The following is an 11,451-nucleotide window of genomic DNA, read 5'->3' on the forward strand; positions in this document are numbered from 1 at the left end:
GCAACCGTCTCTATGAGACGAACAGGTTTCGTTATTGTTCTTTTTGGCCTGCTGGTTGCTATTGATTCAAGTTGTTGTTGAGATTCCTGAGTTGGAATCTCCTCTACTGGCTCTCCTTCCAGAGGGTAATCTTCATTTGTTTCCTCCTCTGCTTCTTGTGTAGGAAAAATAAATTTTCCCTCAAACTCCACCTGCTTAGAAGCACCTTCATTTTGTTTGGTATCTTCTGTTACCTTATTTACCATAGCAAATTCATCAAAGGTAACATCTCTGCTGAATATTACTTTCTTTGTCATAGGGCACCATAAGCGATATCCTTTGACTCCAGAAGTAATTCCCATAAAAATAGCCTTCTTTGCCCTTGGATCCAATTTTGACTCCGTCACATGATAATATGCAGTTGAGCCAAACACGTGCAAAGAGTTATAATCTACAGCAGGTTTTCCGTACCATTTTTCAAATGGTGTTTTGCCATCAATAGCAGCAGATGGTAGACGATTAATGAGGTGGCATGCATATGTAATTGCCTCAGCCCAAAATTCTTTGCCCAAGCCAGCATTGGACAACATACATCGTACCTTCTCCAGCAAGGTCCGGTTCATACGTTCTGCCACTCCATTCTGTTGTGGTGTATGTCTAACAGTGAAGTGTCGGATGATGCCATCATTTTCACAGACCTTATTGAAATGATCATTTTTGTATTCACCTCCATTGTCTGTGCGAATACACTTGATTCTCCTGCCTGTCTGATTTTCCACCATCGTCTTCCATTTGAGAAAAATTCCCAACACTTCATCTTTGCTCTTCATTGTATACACCCATACTCTTCGGGAAAAATCATCAACAAAGGTTACAAAATAGTGCTTCCCACCCAATGAAGGTGTTTTGGAAGGACCCCAAACATCAGAGTGTACATAATCCAAAATGCCTTTAGTATTATGGATCGCTGTACCAAATTTAACCCTTGTCTGTTTCCCTTTAACACAATGCTCACAAAACTCCAAGTTGCAAGCCTTTACTCCTTTTAACAATCCTTGATCTGATAGAGTTTTCAAGGATTTTCCTCCAGCATGTCCCAAGCGCATGTGCCATAGCTTGGTTGCTTCTGCCTCTTTGTCGTCACTGGATGTCACTGTCGCTGTCCCAATAACTGTACTGCCACGATAGCGGTACATATTATTATTCTTCCGATTAGCCTTCATTACCACTAGTGCACCGGAGCATACTCTCATCACTCCATTTTCTGCAATGATTTTGAACCCTTTTGATTCTAGGGCTCCCACAGAGATGAGATTCTTCTTCAAATCCGGTACATATCGAACATCTATCAATGTTCTGATCATTCCATCATGGTTCCTTAATCGTATTGAACCAATGCCATATGAGGTAAGAGGGCTGTTATCCGCTGTGTGGACGACTCCATATTCTCCTTCTTGAAATTCCACGAACCAGTCCCTGTTGGGACACATATGATAGCTACAAGCCGAGTCCATCAACCATATGTCTGAAGATGTTGATGACTCTGTTGTAACTAATGAGAAGTCTGAATCATCACAATCAGCTACATTTGAATCCATAATGGCCTTTCCATTGTTATGTTTGGCCTTATTCTTCAACTTCGGACAGTCTTTCTTCCAGTGCCCTTTTTCTCGACAAAAGGCACATTCATCTTTGCTGGGTCTGGATCTTGACTTGGATCTTCCCTTCTTTGTCCTCGTTTGATTTTGAGGACGACCCCTCACAAATAGTGCTTCTCCTTCTCCGCCCTTCTGTTTTTCTCGCTTTCTTTGTTCATAGCTGTACAAAGCCGAACAAACTTCTCTGAGAGAAACTTCGTCATTTCCATGGAGTAGAGTAGTTTCAAGGTGCTCGTACTCATCAGGAAGTGACGCCAACAACATCAAGGCCAAGTCACCATCATCATAAGTTGTATCCATATTTTGCAAATCTGTAACCAACTTATTGAAACTGGTGATATGTTCATTCATCGTGGTACCAGGAACATAGGTGAAGTGAAACAGTCTCTTCTTCATGTACAATTTATTTTGACTGTTTTTCTTCAAAAATTTATCCTCCAGTGCTTTCCATAATTTACATGCAGAAGTTTCCTTTGTGTATGGATATTTCTGCTCTCTAGCAAGGTAGGATCGAATGGTACCGCAAGCAACACGGTTGATAATTCTCCAATCTTCTTCTCCAATAACATCTGGTTTCTTTTCTTCAATGGCCAGATCTAGCCCTTGTTGAAAAAGGACATCTAGAACCTCGCCTTGCCACATCCCAAAATGTCCGGACCCGTCAAATATTTCGACCGCAAATTTCGCATTTGACACAATTCTTGTCATAAGCGAAGATGCCAATGATGACGTATTGTTGACACTTGATGTAGATTCTTCTTGTTTATTGTCTCCCATCTTTGACACAAATATTATTTAATAGCTGACGACACAAATCAAGATTATTTCCTTTCTGGTGTGGAAGATCAGACTAAGCTGCAACCACAGAGCATACTCAGACAGAACCTTGACTCAGTTACCAAGATAAATCTTTTCTGATGTGGAAGATCAGACTATGCTGCAACCACAGAGCATACTTAGACAGTACCTTGGCTCTGATACCAATTGTTGCGGAAGCCAAATGTATATAGTGTGAATAAGTCACAACTACTATACCAAAAATTATGACAGCCACCAAATAATAAATAAGACAATAAAACAACAATAAAGGAAACACCAGAATTTACGAGGTTCGGCTAATTTTGCCTACTCCTCGGACACAACCAATATTTTATTCCACTCCAAAAATACAAGTGAAATAATACTAAAGAGAGAAGATACAAATGCCTTAAACAGATGAGAAGGCAAATGAGAGGTGTGTTTCAATCCTAAACATTAGGCCTTCTTTTATAGGGGAAAAATCCCCTCCAAACTTAACTCCCAACCAATGTGGGACTTTGGCATTTTGCCAAACTTCAACAGCTACCACTTCAAGGATATCAAAAAATTTGCAACCTGAATGAAGAGGTCTCATTTTTGTCAACTTAATACTGACATCTAAAACATTCTCCATTTGTTCAAAATTTCTCAACAATTCCCCTGTACAAGCAAAATGCAGTTGTTGAGGCTTCGTCTTTTGGTCTTCGCTCCTTGATGCCAATGTTTTCCACACATAAATTAATGAGCAGGCATAGCTACAAGAAACCAATGTAACTAAAAAGCTAACAAGATCATAAATCATTTGCCCAATTAATTCTGCAGCCTTAACTCCAACATCTATTGTCCTATCAAACATCTCCTTCATGCACCAGGTCTCACAACGTTCAAACCTTGTTACTAGAGTAGTGGTTCCTTGGCCAGTGTCCAGCGAAATACATTTATACCCACGCTGAGCCAATTCTTCGCTCAATGATTCTGATGACCAATGCAAAACTTCTAGTTGCTGTTGAACTCTAGCAATAGAAGTCACAACCCTACATACCCAAACAACCAGGTGTACAACGCTCGCTGTACTCCAATATACAGTACATTGCATCGCCATTTTCATTTGAACAGTGTGATCACTAATATAGATAATACTCACAGTAGGCAGCACCTCAAAGGTACCATCACTGTCTTCACATCCTGATTGAAGAGAGGTGCCTCCTCCAATATCATTAGCCATAATTACTTTCCTGTTCGAACACGTAAATTGCGAAAACCACAACACTAATGTCTTATTAGCATCACGGATTACTTCAGAACTGCTTACATCCAATGGATTAGTCTTTGCCGCTAATAAACATTCTATCATTGGAAAGCGAGGCTTCATGTCGCTCTCTCTTGAGCATATTAACACCATTGCTTGCCATGTGTCCAGCGAATTACTGTCCATGTTCACCAGTAGTATTGCCGTGTCCTCTAACAAATTTCCTTTATACATGCCGAAGTAATTTTGGGCGCACCAAATGTATCGATTAGCACCAGACACTTTTTTAAAGACTAGCCTTTGTGTACGCGCTTTGCGCGTGTACCTATCTCAATAATTAAAATTTTGTTTTTAATTTATCTTTAAATTATAAAATAACAATATAAATTTCTGAAAATGATGAATGTTGATCATGCATAATTATCTCTTTAAAAAAAGAAACTGCCCAACATAAATACTCAATCATCAGTCAATAATTCGACTGAAAATTTATTTCTAATGACGGAAATTAGAATTAGAAGTGTGTATTTGATTTTGAAGAGTCACTATTCAAGTGAGATTAATATTTAAACATATTACTCATACCAAATTTTAAATATTAAGTTGTAGTTATATTCTTATTCATAAGATTTTTTTTTTTCAAATGACAAAAAATCAATTAGGTAAAAAAAATCCATGTATGACATGGTCTAGAAGAAGAAAAAAAAAGCAATAGAAATACATCGTAAATCTCAAAGAATTAACAATCACTATATACTATAAATAAATTCTAAATTAAATGCAAGCCATAATTGTAGTAAAAAACCCCACTTATATTCATCCAAATTTAACCTTATTTAGAAAAATTAAAATATCTTATAAATTATCTTACTGGAATAATTGATAATTATTTTATATAAATCAAAGCATATAAAATTTTATAAAAAGATTTTGACCACCTCCATTATTATCCAAAACCCTATACTTCCTCGTTATTTCATATTTTTTATTATCTCATTTGTTCATTTTGTTTATAATTTATATATAGTTTAAATGTAATATTTATATAAGGTAAAATTTAATTATTTAAAGTTCTAAATATAAGAACTTTCAATCCAGTTCAAATAAGGAAAAATTTAATATGCAAAATTTTACTTGATTTTCAACTCCTAAATATTATGTAATTAACTAACTAACTGTTCTAAAATATTAGAAATTATATGTGTGTTGCGCGTGTACCCAGTACCATAACAATGAGTAATATTTTTCGCAAATGACGTAAATATTATTTAGAAATATATCTTCCTTATAACATAAAAATTAAAGGAAAGTGTAAGTTTTAAAAAAATGACAATATTGATTTTGTTTAGCTAACTCTATAACTAAAAAAATATTACTCCACATAAATCCTCATATGCCTCATTGTAATTTCGATCCATGAGTTTTGTATTTGATTGAGAAACCCAAACAGAGTAAGAACAATGTAAAATACCTGTAGTATTAATATTTTTCACTTTCAGTTCCTCTATAACCTTTATACTTCTTTTTAGGAAATAAACTAAAAAGGTAATTAATTGCATATAATAAGAATACAGTTAAAAAATGGAATAATAAAGAGAGGATCTTTGCTATTAGAAAGTATTATGAATATGTTTAGTCTATTATAATAGTATTATTATTTTGTATGTATAATTAGTAAGTAAAAATTTAACATGTAAATAAAGAAGGTAAAAAAAAAAAAGATTCTAAGTTTTGTTTGACAAGCAGCAAAGTTGCCGAAACCTTACTCATACCAAAAGTGGTTAAGACTTTCCTTTTAATATATTTTTTTTACTCTACGTATAGGAGAAATTTAGAATTTAAAATAATTTGATTCCTTCTTGAAAATATATGTATATTCTTTTCATTAACTTATGTTTTAGGAATTGAAAACAGTTTATTTCCTTCTCTAAAACATACTTTTTGTTATGATGAATATCACATTATGGTGGATGCCTACTCTTCTTCCATGATCTTCATCTAAAATGCTTAATGACATATTCAATGACATAATTTGTATGTTCAATGACATATTCCATGACATATTTTCTTCACTTTTTATGCCTATATAAAGGCCTTGTAATAGATAGGAAAAATACACAATTGAAGAAGAAAATCTCTTCATTCTCTCTATCTCTATTTCTTGTTCATGTTTTACTAAATTGCTTTTATTTTATAACACGTTATCAGCACGAAGCTCTAATTTTATTCTTAACTCCAGCTAAGTTGAGCCATATTTTATTGAGGTATGTATCATTATAATCATTTTATTTATGGCAGTACATATATCATATGCTTAATTCTTACAACCTAAATTTTTCTTTGCAATTTTTGATAATTTACATCATTCATGTTGTTGTTCCCTTTTTCATATTTTTGTTTATCATGTTGTTTTTCACACCTGACACAATACCATTAAAAAAAATGTATGCATATGTATGTAGTGTATACATTATCTAGTCACTGCAACTAATAAAACGTTAAATTCTATTAACATATATATATATATCAATAATATAAAGTGAAATGAAACAATATATAGTTTCTATTTTATGGCATGAATAAAATGAAATAGTAGATTGCTAACATGATATAGCTTTATTTTCATTTGTTTTACCTTAATCGATTTGTTTCATTAATTGTTTATTATTATAATTATTTCTCTAACTTATTCATCTTTTATGATAGTTTTCACTATGTCAAATTTATCAAAACTTGAATTTGTGGCACTTGACATCACCGGGAAGAACTATTTATCATGGGTCCTTGATGCTGAAATTCACCTCGACGCTAAAGGTCTTGGAAATACGATTATACAAGGAAATGAAGCATCAAATCAGGATAAAGCGAAAGCCAAGATTTTCCTTCGCCATCATTTACATGAAGGGTTAAAAACTGAATATTTAACAGTAAAAGATCCACTTGAATTATGGATTAATTTGAAGGATCGATATGACCACCTAAAACTTACGGTATTACCAAAAGCTCGGTATGAGTGGATACATTTAAGGTTGCAAGACTTTAAAACTGTAAGTGAGTATAATTCTGCTATCTTTAAAGTAAGTTCTCTATAAAATTATGTGGAGACACTATCACAGATGAGGACTTATTGGAAAAAATATTTTCTACTTTTCACGCTTCAAATGTGGTGCTACAACAACAATACCATGAAAAAGGTTTTAAGAAATATTCTGAGTTAATCACATGCCTACTTGTGGCTGAGCAGAATAATACTCTATTAATGAAAAATCATGAAGCCCGTCCTACTGGGTCAGCTCCATTTCCGGAAGTGAATGCTGTAGCAACATATGATAAGTTTGAAAGAAAACAAAATAATTACCGTGGTCGTGGACATGGTCGTAAACGTGGACGTGGCAGGGGGCGAAACAATTATCGTCATTATGGTGGAAATAAATTGGAGAACAATAAGGGTTCTCAAATTAATCATTCAAAAGGTAAAGCTAGTATGTGTCACCGATGTGGTATGAGAGGTCATTGGGCGCGCATTTGTCGTACGCCAGAACATTTTGTCAAACTTTATCAAGCCTCCCTCAAGAAAAAAGAAAATAATGTGGAGGCACACTTGACCTTTCAAAATAATAATGATGAAGCAGGTCCCTCAAATAAATATGATTCTAAGGCACATCCTGCATATAAAGATGATGATTTTGAAGGCCTAACAAATATTACTCATTTAGAAGTTGGAGACTTCTTTGAGGATATTGACTGAAGAATGAATCATCTTACTGGGGAATGAAGTTATAAAAGTTGTTATGTTTATGTTTGCAACTAGTTTATTTTTTCTTGAGTGTATTTTCCTAATGCATCATGTATTGCTAGTTTCTATATTTCTAATGTATTTCTTAATGTTTTTTTTTGCTTGTCTTTCATATTTCTTATGATGTATTATTTGTCTTTTTTATGAAGAATATGAAAATTCCCCAGTCTTCAGTTGGACTCAAGATTAATAAAGATGATATATGTCTTCTGGATAGTGCTACAACACACACTATTTTAAAAGATAAGAGATATTTCTCTTATTTGGTAATGAAAGAAGCGAATGTTAATACAATATCCGGTAGTACAAGATTAATTGAAGGTTCTGGAAGAGCCAATTTATTACTACCAGGAGGAACAAATTTGGCTATTGATGAAGCACTATATTGTAGTAAATCTCAAAGAAACTTATTAAGTTTCAAAGATATTCGCCAAAATGGCTATCATATTGAGACTACAAATGATGAAAAGATTGAATATCTTTATATTACTACAATAACGTCCGGTAAGAAATATGTGCTTGAAATGTTACCCGCTTTTTCCTCCGGCTTATACTACACAAGTATTAGCAGGATTGAAACACATGCCGTAGTAAACAAGAAGTTTACTAATCAAGATAATTTTATTATTTGGCATGACCGGTTGGGCCATCCTGGTTCTAATATGATGCGTAAAATAATTGAGAATTCACATGGACATGCAATGAAGAATCAGAAAATTCTTCAATTTAAGGAATTCTCTTGTGCTGCATGTTCTCAAGGAAAATTAATTATTAAACCATCAACTATTAAAGTTAGGATGGAATCCCATGCATTTCTGGAACGTATACAAGGTGATATATGTGGGCCCATTCACCCTCCATGTGGACCATTCAAATATTATATGGTTTTGATAGATGCATCTACAAGATGGTCACATGTGTGCTTACTATCAACTCGCAATATGGCATTTGCGAGATTGTTGGCTCAAATAATAAAGCTAAGAGCACAATTTCCAGATTATGCAATTAAGACAATCCGTCTTGATAATGCTGGTGAGTTTACATCCCAAGCCTTTAATGATTATTGTATTTCAACTGGGATAACAATTGAGCATCCGGTTGCTCATGTTCATACACAAAATGGTCTAGCAGAATCATTGATCAAACGCCTCCAATTAATTGCTAGACCAATGCTTATGAGAACAAAACTTCCCATTTCAGTATGGGGTCATGCTATTTTGCACGCAGCATCACTTGTGCGGATAAGGCCCACAAGTTATCATAAAGTCTCCCCATTGCAATTGGCTTTTGGTCAGGAGCCAAATATTTCTCATCTTAGGATCTTTGGTTGTGCGATATATGTTCCAATTGCTCCACCACAACGCACAAAGATGGGTCCTCAAAGAAGGTTGGGGATATATGTTGGATATGAATCTGCTTCAATTATAAAATATCTAGAGCCGATGACTGGAGATTTATTTACGGCAAGATTTTCTGATTGCCATTTTGATGAATCAGTATATCCAACATTAGGGGGAGAAAATAAGCAGCTGAAAAAGAATATAGATTGGAATGCATTATCACTGTCTCATTTAGATCCTCGAACAAATCAATGTGAACAAGAGGTTCAAAAGATTATTCATATGCAAAATATTGCAAATCAATTGCCAGATGCATTCACTGACCTACCAAGGGTGACCAAGTCACATATTCCAGCTGCTAATGCACCAATTCGAGTTGATATCCCGGCAGGACAATTAATTAAAGCAAATGAGTCTAAGCCATGCTTGAAACGTGGTAGACCAATCGGTTCTAAAGATAAAAATCCTCGAAGAAGAAAAGGAGCAAATGATCAAAGTGAACATAACACGGAGGTAGTGGCTCAAGAAGAGCCCCAAGACGTAACAAATGATAAGACCTTAGGGGAGGTCCAGGTACCTGAAAATAATGAAAATGAAGAGATATCAATAAGTTACGTCTCAACCGGGAAAAGATGGAACCGAAATAATGTTGTTATCGATAACATTTTTGCTTATAATGTTGCTGTTGAAATAATGCAACAAGATGAGGATCTTGAACCAAAATCTGTCAATGAATGTAGACAGAGAAATGATTGGCCAAAATGGAAAGACGCTATCCAGGCAGAGTTAACTTCACTTGGAAAACGTGAAGTCTTCGGACCCATAGTTCGAACACCTGAAGGCATAAAGCCAGTAGGGTATAAATGGGTTTTTGTGCGGAAACGAAATGATAAAAATGAAGTCGTTAGATATAAAGCACGACTTGTGGCACAAGGGTTTTCCCAAAGGCCTGGAATTGATTATATGGAGACATATTCTCCTGTAGTGGATGCTATCACCTTCAGGTATCTCATAAATATGGCAGTGCAAGAAAAACTTGATATGCATCTAATGGATGTTGTTACAGCCTATTTGTATGGATCATTAGACAACGAAAATTTTTATGAAAGTACCTGAGGGATTTAAAGTGCCAGAAGCATATAAAAGTTTTCGAGAAACTTGTTCAATAAAGCTTCAGAAATCTTTATACGGATTGAAACAATCAGGTCGTATGTGGTACAATCGCCTGAGTGAATACCTGTTGAAAGAAGGGTACAAGAATGATCCAATTTGTCCTTGTGTCTTTATAAAAAGGTCTGGATCTGAATTTGTTATAATCGCTGTGTATGTTGATGATTTAAATATCATTGGAACTCCTGGGGAGCTTCCAAAAACAGTAGACTGTTTGAAGAAAGAATTTGAAATGAAAGATCTTGGAAAGACAAAATTTTGTCTTGGTCTACAAATTGAGTATATGAAAGATGGAAATATTTGTCCATCAATCAACATACACCGAAAAGATTTTAAAGCGATTCTATATGGATAAAGCACATCCATTGAGTACCCCGATGGTTGTGAGATCACTTGATATAAAGAAAGATCCATTCCGACCTCATGAAAATGATGAAGAGCTTCTTGGTGCCGAAGTACCATATCTTAGTGCAATTGGGGCATTAATGTATCTTGCCAATAATTCCCGACCAGATATAGCTTTCTCAGTAAGTTTATTGGCAAGATTTAGTACTTCGCCAACACAAAGACACTGGAATGGTATTAAACATATATTCAGATACCTCCAAGGGACCATTGATATGGGTTTATTTTATTCAAACGAATCCAAGCCATCATTGATTGGTTATGCAGATGCAGGATATTTGTCTGATCCACACAAAGGTCGATCTCAGACAGGCTATTTATTTACAAGTGGAGGTACAGCCATATCATGGCGTTCGACAAAACAAACTATGGTTGCTACTTCTTCAAATCATGCAGAGATAATAGCCATTCACGAAGCAAGTCGAGAATGCGTTTGGTTAAGATCTATAACTCAACACATTCAGCAAACATGTGGTTTTTCTTCGAAAGAGAATATTCCAACAATATTGTATGAAGACAATGCTGCATGCATAGCTCAATTGAAAGGAGGATATATCAAAGGAGATAGAACAAAACACATTTCACCAAAATTCTTTTTCACTCATGATCTTCAGAAGAATGGTGAAATAGATGTACAACAAGTTCGTTCAAGTGATAATTTGGCTGATCTGTTCACTAAGGCATTACCAACCTCAATATTTGAAAAGCTGATATATAAGATTGGAATGCGTCGTCTTCGAGACATTAAGTGATTTTTCATCAGGGGAGTAACTATACGCTGCACTCTTTTCCTTAACCAAGGTTTTGTCCCACTGGGTTTTCCTGGTAAGGTTTTTAATGAGGCAGCAAGCAATGCATATCATAAATAACTATGTACATCCCAATATTTTTTAGAGAGTTTTTAACAAGGCACATTATCTATGGACATCCAAGGGGGAGTGTTATGATGAATATCACATTATGGTGGATGTCTACTCTTCTTCCATGATCTTCATCTAAAATGCTTAATGACATATTCAATGACATAATTTGTATGTTCAATGACATATTCCATGA

General features: G+C 34.8%; 1 long non-coding RNA gene across 1 annotated transcript; it reads left to right on the forward strand.

Annotated features, from left to right (window-relative positions):
• The first annotated feature begins 5,819 nt into the window (after window positions 1-5,819).
• Window positions 5,820-7,578, forward strand: LOC138886854 (uncharacterized). The gene is made up of 2 exons (XR_011405781.1): window positions 5,820-5,948; window positions 6,391-7,578. It is a non-coding gene; the product is annotated as an uncharacterized lncRNA (long non-coding RNA).
• The last annotated feature ends 3,873 nt before the right edge of the window (window positions 7,579-11,451 follow it).

This window comes from Nicotiana sylvestris, chromosome 3 (genome assembly GCF_000393655.2).
Source record: "Nicotiana sylvestris chromosome 3, ASM39365v2, whole genome shotgun sequence".
In the NCBI taxonomy this organism is placed as follows: domain Eukaryota; kingdom Viridiplantae; phylum Streptophyta; class Magnoliopsida; order Solanales; family Solanaceae; genus Nicotiana; species Nicotiana sylvestris.